The sequence below is a fragment of the Crinia signifera genome, chromosome 7, assembly GCF_055691185.1.
Source record: "Crinia signifera chromosome 7, ASM5569118v1, whole genome shotgun sequence".
In the NCBI taxonomy this organism is placed as follows: domain Eukaryota; kingdom Metazoa; phylum Chordata; class Amphibia; order Anura; family Myobatrachidae; genus Crinia; species Crinia signifera.
Genome location: NC_139223.1, coordinates 78,431,006 through 78,449,248, shown reverse-complemented (window position 1 = coordinate 78,449,248; position 18,243 = coordinate 78,431,006).

Here is an 18,243-nt window from a genome sequence, read left to right as displayed (position 1 = left end):
ACCCGATTTTTCCATAGGATTCAATGTTAAAATGGACTGAGTCCATTTTAACATGGAATTCAATGGGAAAAAGGGGTCCTTTTCATACCCCTACTATCCAAGTGGGCATGGAGTTGGATATAAACCTGTGGCGAGCGTAGCGAGCCACCGAGCCCGAAGCGTGGCGAGCGAAGCGAGCCCCGCGAGGGGACGGTATTCTGTGTCCCCTCGCGGGGCTCGCTACGCTCGCCACGCTTCGGGCTCGGTGGCTCGCTACGCTCGCCACAGGTTTATATCCAACTCCATGCCCACTTGGATAGTAGGGGTATGAAAAGGACCCCTTTTCCCATTGAATTTCATGTTAAAATGGACTCAGTCCATTTTAACATTGAATCCTATGGAAAAATCGGGTCCATCGCATCGCATCGCATCGCATCGCATGCGATATGGTCGGGTGCGATGCGATGCGATGGACCCGATTTCAAAATCGGCAGCCCAGTTACTACATAAGTACCGAATAAACTATTATAGTTTGGTGGAATCTTTAGTATTAAATTGCAGTTTTTTATCTTTAACATTATTTTATATAGCCTTCTTTTAATTTAATTGTATATCATATTCCTCTGGGTTATTTCCACTTAGTAAATGTAGCTTAAATTCTCTCTACACATTGTTCTATGTTTTTGAGTTATTCATTGTCTCTAAAAATAATGAGTCTAATTAAATATTATGAGCATCCTTCAAAGACCCTGTGCCAATCCATAATCCAATTAAATGCTTTTCATTAGATCCCAAAATAGTTTATTTGACCAAAAGAAGACCGTAAGAGGTATGCAAGGATTTCTATTTTACTTTACAGAAGTTAACCTAATGCACTTATGCTGACCTCAATTTTCATAATTAAACAGGAAATCTAAGCAATGAAATATTGTGATAGTTAAATTAGAGTAAAATATCTTTTTAAAGCTGCATCAAAAAGTACTTCCAAGTGGAGAGCAAAAAATAACCATACCTAAATTACTCAACAGAGACCTGGTTGCTGATCTATGTAAAATTATTCTTGGTACTTATGTAATATCTGGGCTCCCGTTTTTCTTATGAGACCGCGTCCCCTCGCGGGGCTTGCTGCGCTCGCCACGCTTCGGGCACGGTATATAAAATCAACTCCATGCGTAGTTGATAGTAGGGGTATGAAAAAATGGGGTGCATTTAACATGGGAGCCCAGATAATACATAAGTACCTTATTCTTGTGACATCTTTTGGACTCCCTTGAAGCTGCATATGGTTGTATGACTATAATTTACTTATGAAATGAGGTGGTAGGTGTCAAGTGTTCAGCACAGATGTGTTGTACCATTCAGGGCACTGTTGCTTAAATCGCAGCAAATAGCCCCTTTTGGCACACAAGTTCTCAGATGACAGAGCATTTTTCTTGTGCAACTTATTCGTATTCTTGTACACTACTGAGGTTATATCTGTACTAGGGTTGCCAATCCCAGGACCTGAATTGGCAGGATCCCAGGATTTGGCCTCAATCCTGGGATTTCGTTATTAGAATGCGCATGTGCAGTCAAAGTCAGGCAGAGCTTGACGACTGCTCCCGTCGGCTGCACCCCTGCAGCGCTGATCCCTTCCACACTGCCGCACTGCTGCTGGATGTCCTGGAATCCCGAGAATGAGCAGTTTTCAATCCCAAATCCTGGCATCGGTCTAGATTTTCAATACTCCATCAGATTTCATCCTCCATTCCATAGCAGATCCAAAGGCAAAGCCGCTATCAATCTGAATGTAGGTTCTGGACATATCATTATGATCTGTGCAGGCTAAATATTCTGATATATGATAGTGAACCATTCAAAGGGCCCGATTCAGATATGAATGCATGGACATGAATTTCCATGGCAAGCATTCAGTTAAGATGCCACCCCACTAGAGTGAAAGCTCACCTGGATAATTGAGGTGCACAGTGTACTAAAGGAAGTACATGCTATGAAAGAATTCACACCCATGCGAATGAGTTCAAATATCATCACAAGCCGCACACAATCGAATGATTATTACATATCCAGGCTGAAGCTGATGTCAAAAACACTCCCCTAAGCCTGTGTCTACACATTGCCTTTTGACAGGTCCATTTTAAAAGGACTTATTTGGGAGGAAGGAGAAACACAGAAACATAGGGTGACATTTAATAGAATGCGATTTTATCACACTTTTTGCAATCGCACCATATTGCCGCAAATCGCACTTTTAGAACTCGCCTTTTATCCTTGTAATCTGCATATTTAATGAAATGTGAATTTTTCCCGCACATTGACAAAGTGCAAGTTTTCGGGGGAAAAAAAGCAAAAACGGGACTCTGCGCACCCTATTAAATGGACGATTTGAGGAAAAAATGCGATAACGCCATTTTGATGAGCAATTATCGCAAAAAAAGCACAAAGGCAGTCTATTAAATGTCACCCATAGAATTTGACAGCATATAAGAACCACTTGACCCATCTAGTCTGCTTCTTTTTTAAATGTTACCTCAAACCATATTTGATCCTTATTTTTTTGTAAGGATACCAATATGACTATCCGAAGCATGTTTAAATTGTACTACTGTATTTGCCTCTACCACCTCTGATGGGAGGCTATTCCACTTATCTACTACTCTTTCTGTGAAGTAATTCTTCCTCAAATTTCCCCTGAATCTTCCTCCCTCTAGTTTCAGTGCATGTCCTCGTGTTCTGTTGCTCCTCTTGCTGTGAAGAATGTTTCCCACCTTAAAACCCTTGATATATTGGAAAGTTTCTATCATGTCCCCCCTTTCCCTTCTTTGCTCTAAAGTATACATATTAAGATCTTTCCTGGTATGTTTTGTGATGTAGGCCATGCACCATTTTAGTCTCTAATGTATTTATATCCTTCTGGAGATGAGTACTCTAGATGCGGATGTACCAATGACCTATACAGTGGCATTATTACTGTACTTCTTTCTTTCTTCTGCTGATACCTCTCCCTATGCAACCAAGCATCTGACTTGCCTACTTCATTGCTTTGTTACATTGCCTACCTGCCTTTGAGACCTCTGAAATAGTGACACCTAGATCCTTCTCTTCCTCAGCAGTTTCCATTATAGTGCCATTTATACTATATTTAGTCTTTGGATTTTTGAGACCCAAGTGCATGATTTTGCATTTTTTGTCATTAAACTGTAGTTGCCATGCTCTTGACCATTCCTCAAATCTACCTAGATCATCAATCATTTGTTTTACCCCTCCTGGTGTGTCTACCCTGTTGCATAGCTTTGTGTCACCTGCAAAAAGGCACATTTTACCCTCAATTCCATTTGCAATATCACCAATAAAGATATTAAAAAGCACTGGTCCAAATACAGATCCCTGGGGTATGCCACTTGTAACCTTTCCCTCCCTTGACTGTACTCCATTTACTACAACTCTCTGTTTTCTTTCCTGCAACCACAATCTAATCCATTCAACTATCTTAGAATCCAATCCCAAGTTTATTTAACAGTCTGTGATGTGGGACAGTTTCAAAAGCCTTATTAAAGTCTAGATAAGCTACATCTACAGCCGCACATTGATCACCCGGTCAAGGTGCGGCTTTAAAGTAAAAAAAGTCAATAAGATTTGTTTGACATGATCTTCCCTCAGTAAACCCATGCTGTTTCGGATCCTGTAAATTGCTGGTTTTGAGATATTCTACAACTCTTTGTTTTAAGAGTGTTTACATCAATTTCCCTACCACTGATGTAAGGCTCACTGGCCGATAGTTGCTTACCTCTTCCTTGCCTCCACTTTTGTGCAGTGGGACTACATTAGCTGTTTTCCAGTCTTCTGGGATTACTCCAGTAGCTAATGACTGGTTGATTAATTTGGTTATTGGTTTTACCAGCTCCCCTTTAAGCTCTTTTAGTATCCTTGGATGTATCCCATCTGGCCCCATTGATTTATCCACTTTAAGTTTTGAGAGTTCTGTGAGGACTTTCTCCTCTGTAAATGTACTTGTTTCTTCCTAAATTTTATGACTATACTTGCAACTTAACTGTGGTCCCTTCCTCTCTCTTTCAGCAGTGAATACTGAGCAGAAATAATTATTAATATGATCTGCTATTACTTTTCCCCCCTCAAGAAGACTTCCACTCTGTCTTTAGTCTTATTATTCCACTTTTTGTTTTTCTCCTTTCACTTATATACCTAAAAAAAGTTTCCCCCCTTTACCCACTGACTGGGCCATTTTCTCCTCAGCCTTTGCTTTTGCACATCTGGTTACCTTCTTAGCCTTAGCAGGAGACTGCACATGTAAGTCAATCGCTGCGTCTACACATTGGCCTTTATTCAGATCTGATTGAAGTACAAAACTTTTTGGAAAATGGGCAAAACCATGTGCACTGCAGGTGGGGCAGATGTAACATGTGCAGAGAGAGTTAGATTTGGGGGACCTGGTGCGATCCAGCTTTCTGGTCCATTCAGATCGCTTCAGCGAACCAGCACTACTGATGCGGGGGGCGGGGAAGAATGGTGGAGAATCATCGGGAGTGGGGGAGGAGGCAGTGCTTAAAGCTGACACTGCTCCAAGCACTGCCTCCTCCATTGTGTAAACGGGAATCGTGTCGCTCAACCGAAAAGTAACAAGGCAATGAACTGGTGAGAACCCTTCTTTTTTAGTAGTTTGTATTGCCATGTTGCTACCTGTTTGCTGGACCTGGTAATCGCTTTCACATCCACCAAGTACCGGGTTGAACCGGCAAGAAACCGTCATGAACGCGGTAATTAGGTGCTATGTGAAAGCAGTATAACTGTATTACTGCTAAAATCATTAGAGACCATAAGAAACAGAAAGTCAAAATTAAATCGTATAGTAGCTTTTTTTTTTTTTTTTTTTTTTTTATTAGAGCACAAGACACAAACTATATCTTAAAACCCCCATAATTGGCATCATAGACCCCCATTGCAAACATATAAGTCAGATAGGTAAAAAAATACATATAGAAAATAATGGTCATAGGAGTAAATGAAAATATATGAACAGAGGAAGAATATCATTAAGATGAGATAAGTATTTAGTGAGAATACTAGGCTGACTATTGAAAGCTGACTATTGATATTTTGTCAGCTTTTAAAGTAGGAAGGTTTTTAAGTAGGGAGAAAAAAAGTTACATAGATTAAAGATTGGACTTATTCTGGACTTAAACTGGACAGAAACTGCCAACCAACTTAACATCTTGATATCAAAGTGATTCAGAAAAACAGAAACTACAGCAACTCAGAAAACCAAGGGACTGCTTTGAGTGAGCTCACTTCATACTTACAACATACTACTCCTGGCTATCTGACATCCAGCTTATCACCATTCTGCAACTGCTAAAACTTTGAATATCACTGTTAATGCTTGTATTTGCACTGTCTGTTTTGAAAATGCCCAGCTGAACCTCTAATGACTTCAACACTTCTGCTCTTCCATTGATAGTAGGTGTCCCCCATCATTTTATTCTTGGCCCTCTTCTTCTCTATCTCTACATGTCCTCTCTGGGGGGTTATTCTAGTCCATTCTTTCTGACAAAATCCTTCTTAGATGGACAAAACCATGTGCACTGCGGGTGGGGCAGATGTAACTTGTGCAGAGAGAGTTGGATTTGGGTGGGGTTTTTCTTCAAAGTGAGATCTATATTGAAGTGTAAAATCATGCAGTCAGTATTATCCCTGCACAGAAACAAAATACAGATGGGTCAGGTCCCATCCTGGCTGGCGGGTCGCCAGAACGTCCGCGCTGGCGACCCGCCAGCAGCCGCGCCAGCGAATACACTGAGACGCGCGTGCGTCTCACGCGCACGCGTGTCTCTCACGCGCACGCGTGTCTCAGTCTCCGTCGCCAGCGCGACGGAAACCCTGTCCGTCTCCGCCTCAGGGAGACGGACAGGGTTAAGGGGGGTTGGGGGGGATGCGGGCAGGCGGCGGGGACCCCGGGTTACCGCCGGCAAGCCGGCGGGGACCCGGGGGAACGGATGGAAGCGCCGTCGGAAGGGGACGCGCGCGCCTCTCGTGCGCGCGCGTCCCCTTCTCACCATCGCCATGGCGCTGGCGGGGGATGGCGGCTGGCGACGCCAGCGCCATCCCCTGCCAAGATGGGACCTGACCCATCTGTAACTCACCAAATCTAATTCTCTCTGCACATGTTACATCTGCCCCCCTGCAGTGCACATGGTTTTGTCCATCTGAGAAGGATTTTGTCAGAAAGAATGAACTAGAATAAACCCCTGGGTGAGCTTATTTGCTCACTTAACTTACACTATCACCTCTATGCTGATAATACTAAAATCTACCGCTCCTTTCCTGATCTCTCTCCTTCCATCCTCACTCATATCTCCTACTGTCTCTCTGTTATCTACTCCTGAATGACACAGCGCTTTTTTAGACTTAAAATATCAAAGACTAAGCTGACCTCTTCCCACCCTCCAGCATAAAACCTGACCATCTCTCATCCTAACCTACTTTTTATGCCCACTTCTTTTCCTTCTGTGTCACCCCTGTCTGTCTAACCCTCCCCTTTTAGAATGTAAGTTCTCACGGGCAGGGCCCTCTCTCCTCTTGTGCCTTTCTTATAATATATAAACCTCTGCCACCCTGATGATTGCTTCAGTGTCCTGTCCCCTGATGCAACTATCCATATTTACCATGTACTTGTCCTAAACTGTCTTGTACTGTAATTTGATATGTGTTTTTGCTCCTAATTATGCTTTGTAAAGCGCTGCGGAATCTGTGTGCGCTATATAAGAAACTGTTAATTAATAAATAATAAATAAGATGAGAGGATCTGAAAATACCGGTTAAAAGGAAGGAAAAAGAGGAATCCTCTCACTTTTCAGTTAAAAGCACAGATTACCTGCTGCTAGGTCTTCTTTATGTTTTCTATTTTTTTTTGTTCTTTTTTTTTTTTACTTGAAATATAAATAATGTAATATAGACCTGTTGCAAAGAGTAATAATTTGTATACAGTATTATTGTTGTGGTATGTCTTTCCCTGTATTATAATAAAAGAAAAATGTAAAAAAAAATCGTATAGTAGCTCTGAGTCATACATTGGGCCAACAGTAATAGGGTGTGAAAAATTAGGGTACTTGTGGAGTATCACGGCTCCCACGACCTGCATCGTATGCAGATCGTATGCTAAAAATCGCATCGCATCGCATCGCATGTGGCATACGATGGCATACGATGCGATGCGATGTTTTACCGATTTTTGACCATTTTTGGTCAAAAGTCGTATGCCATCGCATGGCATCGTATGCCATATGTAGTGGCATACGATGGCATACGATGGCATACGATGCGAGACGATGTTTTACCGATTTTTAAACATTTTAGCTCAAAAATCGTATGCGATCGCATCGGATGCCATATGATGGCATGCGATGCAATCACACCCGATTTTGCACTGAAATGCATCAGAATGCATTGAAATGTGTATTAAACTTGTGAAATGCCCCCAAATGCCATTTTTCATAGTGCACCACCCCCACTATCAACGTCAACCCGAAGCGTGGCGAGCACAGCGAACCCGCGAGGGGCGGCGGTACGCGTCCTACGACCTTTTCATACCCCCACTATCCACGTCGGCGTGGAGTTGAGAATAGAATAGTGTGGCGAGCGCAGCGAGCCACTGAGCCCGAAGCGTGGCGAGCGGACGCGGATACCTTCACAGCTATACGCGTCCCCTCGCGGGCTTCACAGGTATCCGCGTCCCCTCGCCACGCTTCGGGCTCGGTGGCTCGCTGCGCTCGCCACACTATTCTATTCTCAACTCCACGCCGACGTGGATAGTGGGGGTATGAAAAGGTCGTAGGACGCGTACCGCCGCCCCTCGCGGGCTCGCTGCGCTCGCCACGCTTCGGGTTGACGTTGATAGTGGGGGTGGTGCACTATGAAAAATGGCATTTGGGGGCATTTCACTACTTTAATACACATTTTAATGCATTCTGATGCATTTCAGTGCAAAATCGGGTGTGATCGCATCGCATCGCATGCCATCGTATGGCATCCGATGCGATCGCATACGATTTTTGAGCTAAAATGCTCAAAAATCGGTAAAACATCATATCGCATCGTATGCCATCGTATGCCACTACATATGGCATACGATGCCATGCGATGGCATACGATTTTTGAGCAAAAATGGTCAAAAATCGGTAAAGCATCGCATCGTATGCCTCTACATATTGCATACGATGTCATGCGATGCATACGATTTTTGAGCAAAAATGGTCAAAAATCGGTAAAACATCGTATCGCATCGTATGCCATCGTATGCCACTACATATGGCATACGATGCCATACGATGGGAGCCGTGATACTCCACAAGTACCAAAATTAGAAAATTTGAGATTTTGGAGAGAGTATTGGCATTCTTTTAAAGCAGTGTTCATTTACTCTGAAAACACATGCTGATTTTGCCGTGTAATTGATTGCCACTTTAAAAAAATGGGAAAACCCTCCCAAAATCTCTCACTTTATGATTTTCATACCCTACTAAATTTGGCCCTGTAATCCTTAAGCTAATTGATACCTTGAGAAATGTATATATAATATATTTTAGCCAAACTTGACCTACTGTAGGTGCATTAATTCTTACATAATGTTCTGGTGTTCTTCTCTGACTGCAGAATAGTAACAATGACAAAAATCCAGTAAATATTTTTTTTTATGTTCTTGCCCATTTTTAATGGTTCAGGGATAATGGGTCGACAATGTCTAGGTTGACAGTCACTAGGTCGCCCACTATTGGTCGACAGTTACTAGGTCGACAACTAAGAATGGTCGACCGTGACATAAGGTTAACAGAAGCATGAGGTTGACACATGTTTTTCATGGTTTTATGGTGTCTCTGTTAACATATGTCAACATGGACACCATATAAGTGTACCGTGTCCCCTCACATAGCTTGCTGCACTCGCCATGCTTCAGACACTATTATAATCTAACTCTATGCCCACTTGGATTGTAAAGTATTAATCAAGTTGGTCTAATAAAAAAAAATGTAAATCTTGTGTCAACCTTTTGAGTGTCGAACATGTACATGTTGACCTTAAGCTTGTTTCGCCTTCTCTCATTGTCGACCAATAGAGAACATGCTCTGGGCTTAATGTAATAACCTCCAGGTTGCCGGTTGGCACAGTATTAAGTGCAAGTCTGCCCATTTTTTTAAAGCAGCGATAATTGCCAAGACAAAATCAACCTCCCTCAACCCGCACTTTTGGCAACCTCAGAGGCTGTTACATTGAGCCCTGTAGGTATAATTTACAATTGTTTCCTTTGCTTTATTATTTTGCATTATATCTAAAATAACTGTACATACATTTGGGGTACATGTGCTTCTGTATCATGCTGTATGACAAAAACAAATACAAATATATTATGCAATTTTCTGTCCAACAAATACAGCTGCACTGTGAGACAATCTGTAAACAAGCCATATAATTGCTTTCTTAATGCTCAGCTTTCCAGTGATGTAGTGCTGTTTTATGATTATGCTAATTCTGCCAGTGCAGTAAATAATGATGAATTGTTAGACTTTTCTAATTAAATTAGCTGCCTTATTGTATAAAATCAATATTTGCACTCAATTATTTTTCAGAACAAAATACAATTTTAATATTGAGCCATTGCAGTTGGATCTGAGATATATTTTATTTTAAGTGTGGGTATGTAATTAGCTTATGCAGTGACGTGCGGTGAGGTCAGCCACTGGTGAGGCTCTGATTGATACCAAGCACCCTGATATTGACAGAAGACTTCATAGGAGACATTTTCTCAGTCTTTGACGGAATACTGATATATATATATATACACTGTATGTATATATGTATACACTGTTTCACATCACCTTGACAAAGAGGCGTAAGCCTCGAAACGTTGGTGTCCTGACCTAATACAAAATTCTTTTAAAGAAGTCATCGGAGTGCCGCCTATTTCTTGCCTGCTGTTATCTCTTATGCTTGGAAGGCACCGGGGCTGTTGTCGGGAGGGGAGAGTGCCGGACCGCACACCACTGTCTATATATTTATATATATATATATATATATATATATATATACATCCAGTATTAGGTTCAGTGGTGCCAAGACTGTCTGACTCGTCTGCCCCTGGTGCATCGTTCCTTGACCCTGCAATCACCTTTAAACAGCAGCAGCAGCCAGTTATCACAGAACAGCTGAGTGCACCCGGCAGGGGCGTAACAAGAACTTTGTGGGCCCCATAGCAAAAAAAATTTAAGGGCCCCCCCAACTCAGGTCTTCGCTACAGTTGGCATGTCTAGAGCCGCGCAGGAGATATAATGATGCTTATCATTTTTACATTGGCCCAGCATGCAACCCACTCCTCCATGAGTACTTTTTAATCACAGTAACTTTATTACATCAGTTTTGGACAGTGGCGGGCAGGGTGGGGGGATTTGGGTCACCTGGACTGCATGTTTCACTTACTGTGCTTCTGTCAGTTGCAGAGGGGTAGGACTATGTATTTACATATCTAATCTCTCTCATATTGGCATTTCTTTCTTTCTCCCTCGCTCTCGATTTTACTCATTCTCACTCTTTTACACACATTCTCTCACATACACTTTGTATTTCATTCTGTCTCTCATATATACATCCATACACCGCCACTCTCATATATATACTCTGCCTCTCACATGCATACAGAGCCTCTACGCTCATATATACATCCAAACAATGCCTCCCACATACATATATTCATACACTGCCTCTAACATACGTACATACATCCATATACTGCCTTCCTCATACATACATACATACATAAATACATAAATACATATGTCCATACACTGCCTTTAATATACATATGTCCATATACAGTACATACATAAATATGTCCATACACTGCCTCTACAATACATACATACAAACATACATATGTCCATATACTGCCTCCCTCATACATACATACATACATACATACATACATACATAAGTCCATAACCTGCCTCTAACATACATAAATACATCCATACACTGCTTCCCACATACATACTGTACATATATCCACCCATCCATATATATATATCTATATACTGACTACACACCGCTGTGCCAAGGAACACTAAATGGATAGACTGATAGCACGTTGTATGAAGAGTGACTCCAGGGAGCCACTACTCCTGACACCACAACAAAGGGCAGCTTACCCATGGTGTTGCTGCCATCTCCCTGCTCCTGGTCAGGGTCCCTGTCTCTCCACTGCCGACAGCTCAGCACTCCTGGTTGGGGCCCTGCTGCAGAAGGTGCTGGCTGGTGGACATCGCGCTGCTTGTGGGGGGTGGCTACTGACTCTGCTTGCCACCGCGCTCCTCTCCTGGAGCTGCATGCGTGAAGTTTCATTAGTGCCGCGGCCGGGATGTGTGTACCCGGAGCCGCGGCCGAAAGTGTATCCCCGGAGCCGTGGCCGTGAAGTGTCCCCCATATCCGGTTAGTGCCTCTGTGTCGGCCGGGTAGTGTCCTCTGGCCCGCAGGCGCAACAAGCTACCCCCTGCACCACCTCTCGGGTTAACGCCGCCACTGCCCGCTCCCACCGCCGCCACTGCCCGCTCCCACCGCCGCCGCTGCCGCTACTATCGCCGCCGCTGCCCGCTCCCACTGCCACCGCTGCCCGCTCCCACCGCCGCCACTGCCGCTACTATCGCCGCCGCTGCCTGCTCCCACTGCCGCCCCTGCCCGCTCCCACCGCCGCCACTGCCCGCTCCCACCGCCGCCGCTGCCGCTACTATCGCCGCCGCTGCCCGCTCCCACTGCCACCGCTGCCCGCTCCCACCGCCGCCACTGCCGCTACTATCGCCGCCGCTGCCTGCTCCCACTGCCGCCGCTGCCCGCTCCCACCGCCGCCGCTGCCGCTACTATCGCTGCCGCTGCCCGCTCCCACTGCCGCCGCTGCCCGCTCCCACCGCTGCCGCTACTATCACCAGGTAATACCTTATGGGGAGGGGGTGTCTGGTTATAAGTGCCCCCCGGCTGGTCCAGCTGCTGCAGGCTGCTGTGATCACGGAAGGAGATGGGGCTGGCTCTGAGAGCGGATACAGGCTGTCAGTGTATGACAGCCTGTATCTGCTGTCCTATCACATCTGTCTCAGTGACAGCCCTGTCATTGAGGCAGATGTGTCGATGCCGCTTCAACGTTGTTTTCTAATGGGCTCTTCAGCCTATTTTTGTGCTCATCCTTAGCTCTGCCCCCCGCTGCTGGTCAATTTTTAATTGTCAGCAGGAGGCACAGCTCCCGATGCCTCTCAGCCTGCCCACAGTGTCCCACCACATAAATTATTTAAAAAAAATTACAAATAAGATATTTATTGCACACTATATGTGTTTTAAATATCTTTGTATTTTTTTAAATCATTTATGACAGGTGAGGCACTGCCTCCCCTGCCTCCCCTGACTGCACGTCCCTGAGCTTATGTTTAGATGATGCAACTGTACTTAGCTTTTGTAAGTTAATATCATGAGCTACTAAAGCAATTCATTCTATGAGTTTACAGATAGGTAATGCTATGCTGTCAAAGAAGCAAATATAGAAGATCAAAAGCCAATTACACCCAATGAAATAGGAAGCGGAGATAAGCAAAAACAACACCGACTTTGATTTCTATAGCCTGACACTGTCTTATCACTGAGACCCTATTGTTGAAATCAGCACACTGGCAGAAATGTAACAGCACTGTTTTCCCCTAAATTCAAGTTTTTTTGTGTCCATAACGATAGATGTATTAGGCGAATGTGCACACAGTGTATTAACCAGCGTTGAGTGCATATGCTGCACTTAACGTTGCTTTTTTTAATAGATGATCAGTGTTGCCGACGATTAACGCTTGGTGCAGCTGTCCCTTGCCCTTGCTCATTCTAGAATTTTATTGTTTGAGGTAGCAGCTATTAAAATGTAAATACTTATTACTGTCAATGTTTTTTTTTTTATAAAATTTTGTTTTAGTTTTATTCCCTGTAAACCACTGAGATGTATCCAAAACAAAGTCTAGGAACTCTTTTTTTTTAATGGGAAGCGTGAAGTGAAATTCATTATTGTTAGAATATCCATGAATTCCACAAATGCCTCCTTTTCCTCATCCCCTAAATGATTACATCATCAACGACTCTAATAAAATTGTATATTTACTTTATTGGCTAGAGATACAACCCTTGACTAGGAGCGGAAGTGGACCCTGTGAGAGGAGAAAGAGTGCGCATCATGCTATTTTATGCTCTTGGGTGCGGAATATGTGTGCGCCATATAAGAAACTGTTAATAAATAATAACGCTGGACCTAGAGCAATGGAAGAAGTTAGTGCACCCACTTCAGGACCTGTGCCCAGAGTCAACTACTTCCACTGTCTCCTGTATTTCCACCACTGCGTTTTTATTGGGTAGGAACTGATGTGCATTGCTAATTATTCCCTATTAAGCACTGTGAAATATGTAAGCTCTATATAAATAATGGGTGATAATAATTTAAAGTTCACCAAGGTACGGGGTGGGAAAAAGAGTTAGTAATTCTACAGATTAACCCAGAATCGTAATAGTCTCCAAGAGTTATATAAGAAATCTTGTATATGCACATTATAAACCCAAACAACTATGATACATGTAAAAAGGGTAGAATGGTGCCCCTGCATCATTCCTTTTCTATGCTTAAGGCTAAGCTACATTTATGGGACTGGTTTCATAGAGACACACACAAAGAAAGAAGCTTAGAACAATTGTGAAAATCGTTTTTTTCCTTTGCTCCCAATAAGCTAACCTCAATTATATCTCTAAGAATTTAATTGGTCTGCCTTTTTGAACCCTATGGATTTAGCAATAGACTACATGAAAACAGTTTCAGCAGTGTGTCACGTTACATAAAGTAATTTTTCAATTTACAAAATGTTACAATGCGTAAACCACAACCTGTTTATATTTTTCAGTTAGTGTGAATGTTTTCCTGGCACTTATTTGATCTGATGTCATATATACTGTATTTCCATGCTGCTCTGCCAAAAAAATTTACATGCTGACCCAGAAACAAGATTTTTTTTCATGGCAAGTGAGCATTTCTGTCTTCTACCTCATTCAGTGCTGTTGTGAATATACATTGTTTTTGGTACCAAAGTATGCCAAGTAGGTTTTGCTTCACAGAGGAGCTCCTTAGAGAACTGTCCTAGATTGTTTTTGCAATAACTAAGACTGGATTTGCATCATTGAAAAATGATTCCATTAAAACCTTCATGAGCACCAAAATTGCAGGAGAAATAAGCTATTTACAAATTATCTAAACTGTGCAGCACCTGGGAGCTGAACAGCATTAATCACTCGGCTACTGGGCCACCCATAGACAAGTGTATTTGATTAACACAATTCATAACTCCCCAGTTATACATAGCATAGCTTTAAGCACAGTCAGTGTCATTAAAACTGTCTAATTAAAAAAAAATAATGTTAAGAATAGCCCCCAAAATACTTACGTTTGAGCATTCACTGTACCTGTGCTGATGATAATAGCAGAACACATTGTTATAAGAGGACAAATCCTTATTCACTGTAATGGGTTTTTGCAGATACAAAATCAAATTTAAAGGTTTGCAAATACATATACAGGTATTAAGGTTATTCTAAAATTATAATAAATGAGTATTATTTAGAGATAAATAATTCTAATGAATGCTTATTATCATCATTAAGATATGTGTACAATATATGGTACTCTTTACTTAGAAGGGCGCCCATCTCGGGCATCTCGGGGATTGAATGCACTAAAAAATCGGGTGCGATTAACCGACGAGATGCCCGAGATTTCCCATAGGGAACAATGTTAAATGTCTCAATTGACCCGATTTTCCTGTTAAATGGGCCACAGAGGCCAAATAGGCACCCTGAAGTGAATAATGGCCACCCGATTTGTTAACGCCACCCCACGATCAACGTCAACCCGATGCGTGGCGAGCGCAGCGAGCCCGCGAGGGGCGGCGGTACGCGTCCTACGACCTTTTCATACCCCCACTATCCACATCGGCGTGGAGTTGAGAATAGAAAGTGTGGCGAGCGCAGCGAGCCACCGAGCCCGAAGCGTGGCGAGCGCAGCGAGCCCCGCGAGGGGACGCGGATACCTTCACAGGTATCCGCGTCCCCTCGCGGGCTTCACAGCTGTCCGCGTACCCTCGCGGGGCTCGCTGCGCTCGCCACGCTTCGGGCTCGGTGGCTCGCTGCGCTCGCCACACTTTCTATTCTCAACTCCACGCCGATGTGGATAGTGGGGGTATGAAAAGGTCGTAGGACGCGTACCGCCGCCCCTCGCGGGCTCGCTGCGCTCGCCACGCATCGGGTTGACGTTGATCGTGGGGTGGCGTTAACAATTCGGGTGGCCATTATACACTTCAGGGTGCCTATTTGGCCTCTGTGGCCCATTTAACATTGTTTCCTATGGAAAAATCGGGTCAATTGAGGCATTGAACAGGAAAATTGGGTCAATTGAGACATTTAACATTGTTCCCTATGGGAAATCTCGGGCATCTCGTCGGTTGATCGCACCCGATTTTTTAGTGCATTCAATCCCCGAGATGCCCGAGATTTTTTACTAACGATGCCCACGATCAAAATCGTGGGCGCCCTTCTAAGTAAAGAGTACCCAATATATATTGTCTCTCAATTAAAACAAACAATCAATGCTTTGATAACATCTGAACATATTTGCATGGGGCACTCTGAGTCTTAACCATTGGGAGCTATGTATAATACACTTTACAACCTACTTAAAATATCCTTTCATACAAAGTATTTGGCAATATATTTAATTAAACTACAGAAAAAAAACATTTTCAAATTTTTTATTTCAGCTTCAGAGTTATTTTTATTTTGAATTTAAAACTCATATTTCTAACCAGAAACCATTAAGAGCTTTGTGGATATATATCATCCAATGGGATAAAAAATACCTATACCACTCAATAATTCCTTTCATGTCACAAACCTATATGTCACAAAGCTAAAGCGCTTCTTACTAATGCTTCAGTCACCATTATGTGGTTTTATCAATGACAGCATTATAACAGAACATATTAATTTGCAAAGCGCAAGCATGCTTTGGTTAAATTTTTCATTTATGTACAACTTACATAATTTAAAAAAAATGGATGCTTTAGAAATTTTGGAATTTCTCGAAATGACTCAGCACCTCCTGCATAGGCTTTATTCAAAGAGTGCACTGTCCCTGGTTCAGACCTGATCACTAATCAGCGACTTTGCAATTCAGCTGATTGGCGCATGTCTGGCCACAATGTAGTCGCAAATTTGAGCACAGTAGTCGCAGTTTGATTGACAGGAAGCCAGCATGTGGGCAGATACCTGCCTTTTTCAGGGTTTGTTTGAAAAAAAATGCAAGCTTGCCCAGGTGTTGTTGAGGAGGATCTGTGATGTCATCGCTGACCACTTCCAACCTTTCTCAGTCGTAGGTAAGTAGAAGCCTTAGAACTACTCACATCTGCACAGATAGCAAAGACGCTTTTATGTTCTGGGAATTGTGACATGATTTGCGAGTGGATTGCAATTAGTGATCCATTTGCCATTCTCTTGCAATCTAGCAGGGGGCATTTTCTCTTTCTGTCTTGGCGGCGGCTTTATCCTCAGGGCCCTCTTAACAGCATTGTAGACACTAAGCAAAGCAATGCACTGGGGCTTCATCCCATCAATTGTAAATACATTTAAATAATAAATTACTCTCTTGTAGTCTTGCACCATATGCACCCATACACACTGATTGGTGCATAATGCCAGCAATTTAATAATATAATATAAAAATAATTTGCCAGGTTGCAGACTTGGAGGCAGGTAGAGAATGTAAACAGAAAACACACCAAAAGGTGTGGAGGAGCGCTACTATAAACAAATAAAGAATCAATTGGGTATTACAATAGTAGTCGTTACGATTTTTAATAAATAAAAAAAATAAAATGTAAAGAACAATATAAACTGGCAAGTGACTATCATATATTTAAAGTAGAATTCTAACACAGTATTGGTGTGAATTGGACAATTGAGGTTGTATACTTATTCTGCTGGAGTCCCAATTCTGATGATGCAAAAGTCCCTGGTCAAACTCCAAATTGTAAACTGTAAGTAGAATCACGGGAGTCTATATACCTTGCAGGAGTAGGTTACGCTGGAGGAAAAGTTGTAGTCCTCAAACATAGAGGTATCCTCACAATTGTGCGGTCCTTAACATCCAAGTAGTAGGCAGGTGGTGTCCCAATCAGGCAGTTCTCAGTTCAGTTTTTTGTGGATTAGACCAGGAACCAGTTTTTTATAGCAGGCTTAGATTATAGCTGGGTAGCTCCAATAAGTCCTCAGGATGTCCAACAAAGTTTTTAAAATCAGCAGGTGCTTCCTAACATGTTTTGTTGTTATCTAGCAACTTTAGCAAAGTATATAGACTCCCGTGTTTCTACTTACAGTTTACAATTTGGAGTTTGACCAGTGACTTTTGCACCATCAGAATTGGGACTCCAGCAGAATAAGTATACAAACTCAATTGTCCAATTCACACCAATACTGTGTTAGAATTCTACTACTACTATTGTAATACCCAATTGATTCTTTATTTGTTTATAGTAGCGCTCCTCCACACCTTTTGGTGTGTTTTCTGTTTCCATACTGTTTTGGGGACTAGACACCCCCTAGTGTGAGCTGCTTAACTCAACGTCCCCTCGAGGCGCCTGTTTTTTCCAGCCCTAGGCTGGGAAATTCTTTTTGCTTCAGGTAAACATAGAAACATAGAAACATAGAATTTGACGGCAGATAAGAACCACTTGGCCCATCTAGTCTGCCCCTTTTTTAAACATGTTACCTCAAACCATATTTGATCCTTATTTTTTTGTAAGGATATCAATATGCCTATCCCAAGCATGTTTAAATTGTACAACTGTATTTGCCTCTACCACCTCTGATGGGAGGCTATTCCACTTATCTACTACTCTTTCTGTGAAGTAATTCTTCCTCAAATTTCCCCTGAATCTTCCTCCCTCTAGTTTCAGTGCATGTCCTCGTGTTCTGCTGCTCCTCTTCCTGTGAAGAATGTAGCCAGGCCATACAGTGTCATTCATAATCACAGCAAATACATATCAAATCCATAATGTCTACTACCTCCTCTTATTCCAGAAGTTAATCTGTTCCATGACTGTTGATTTTATTTATTTTATTTAAAATTCCTACAAAAACAACAAACTCATG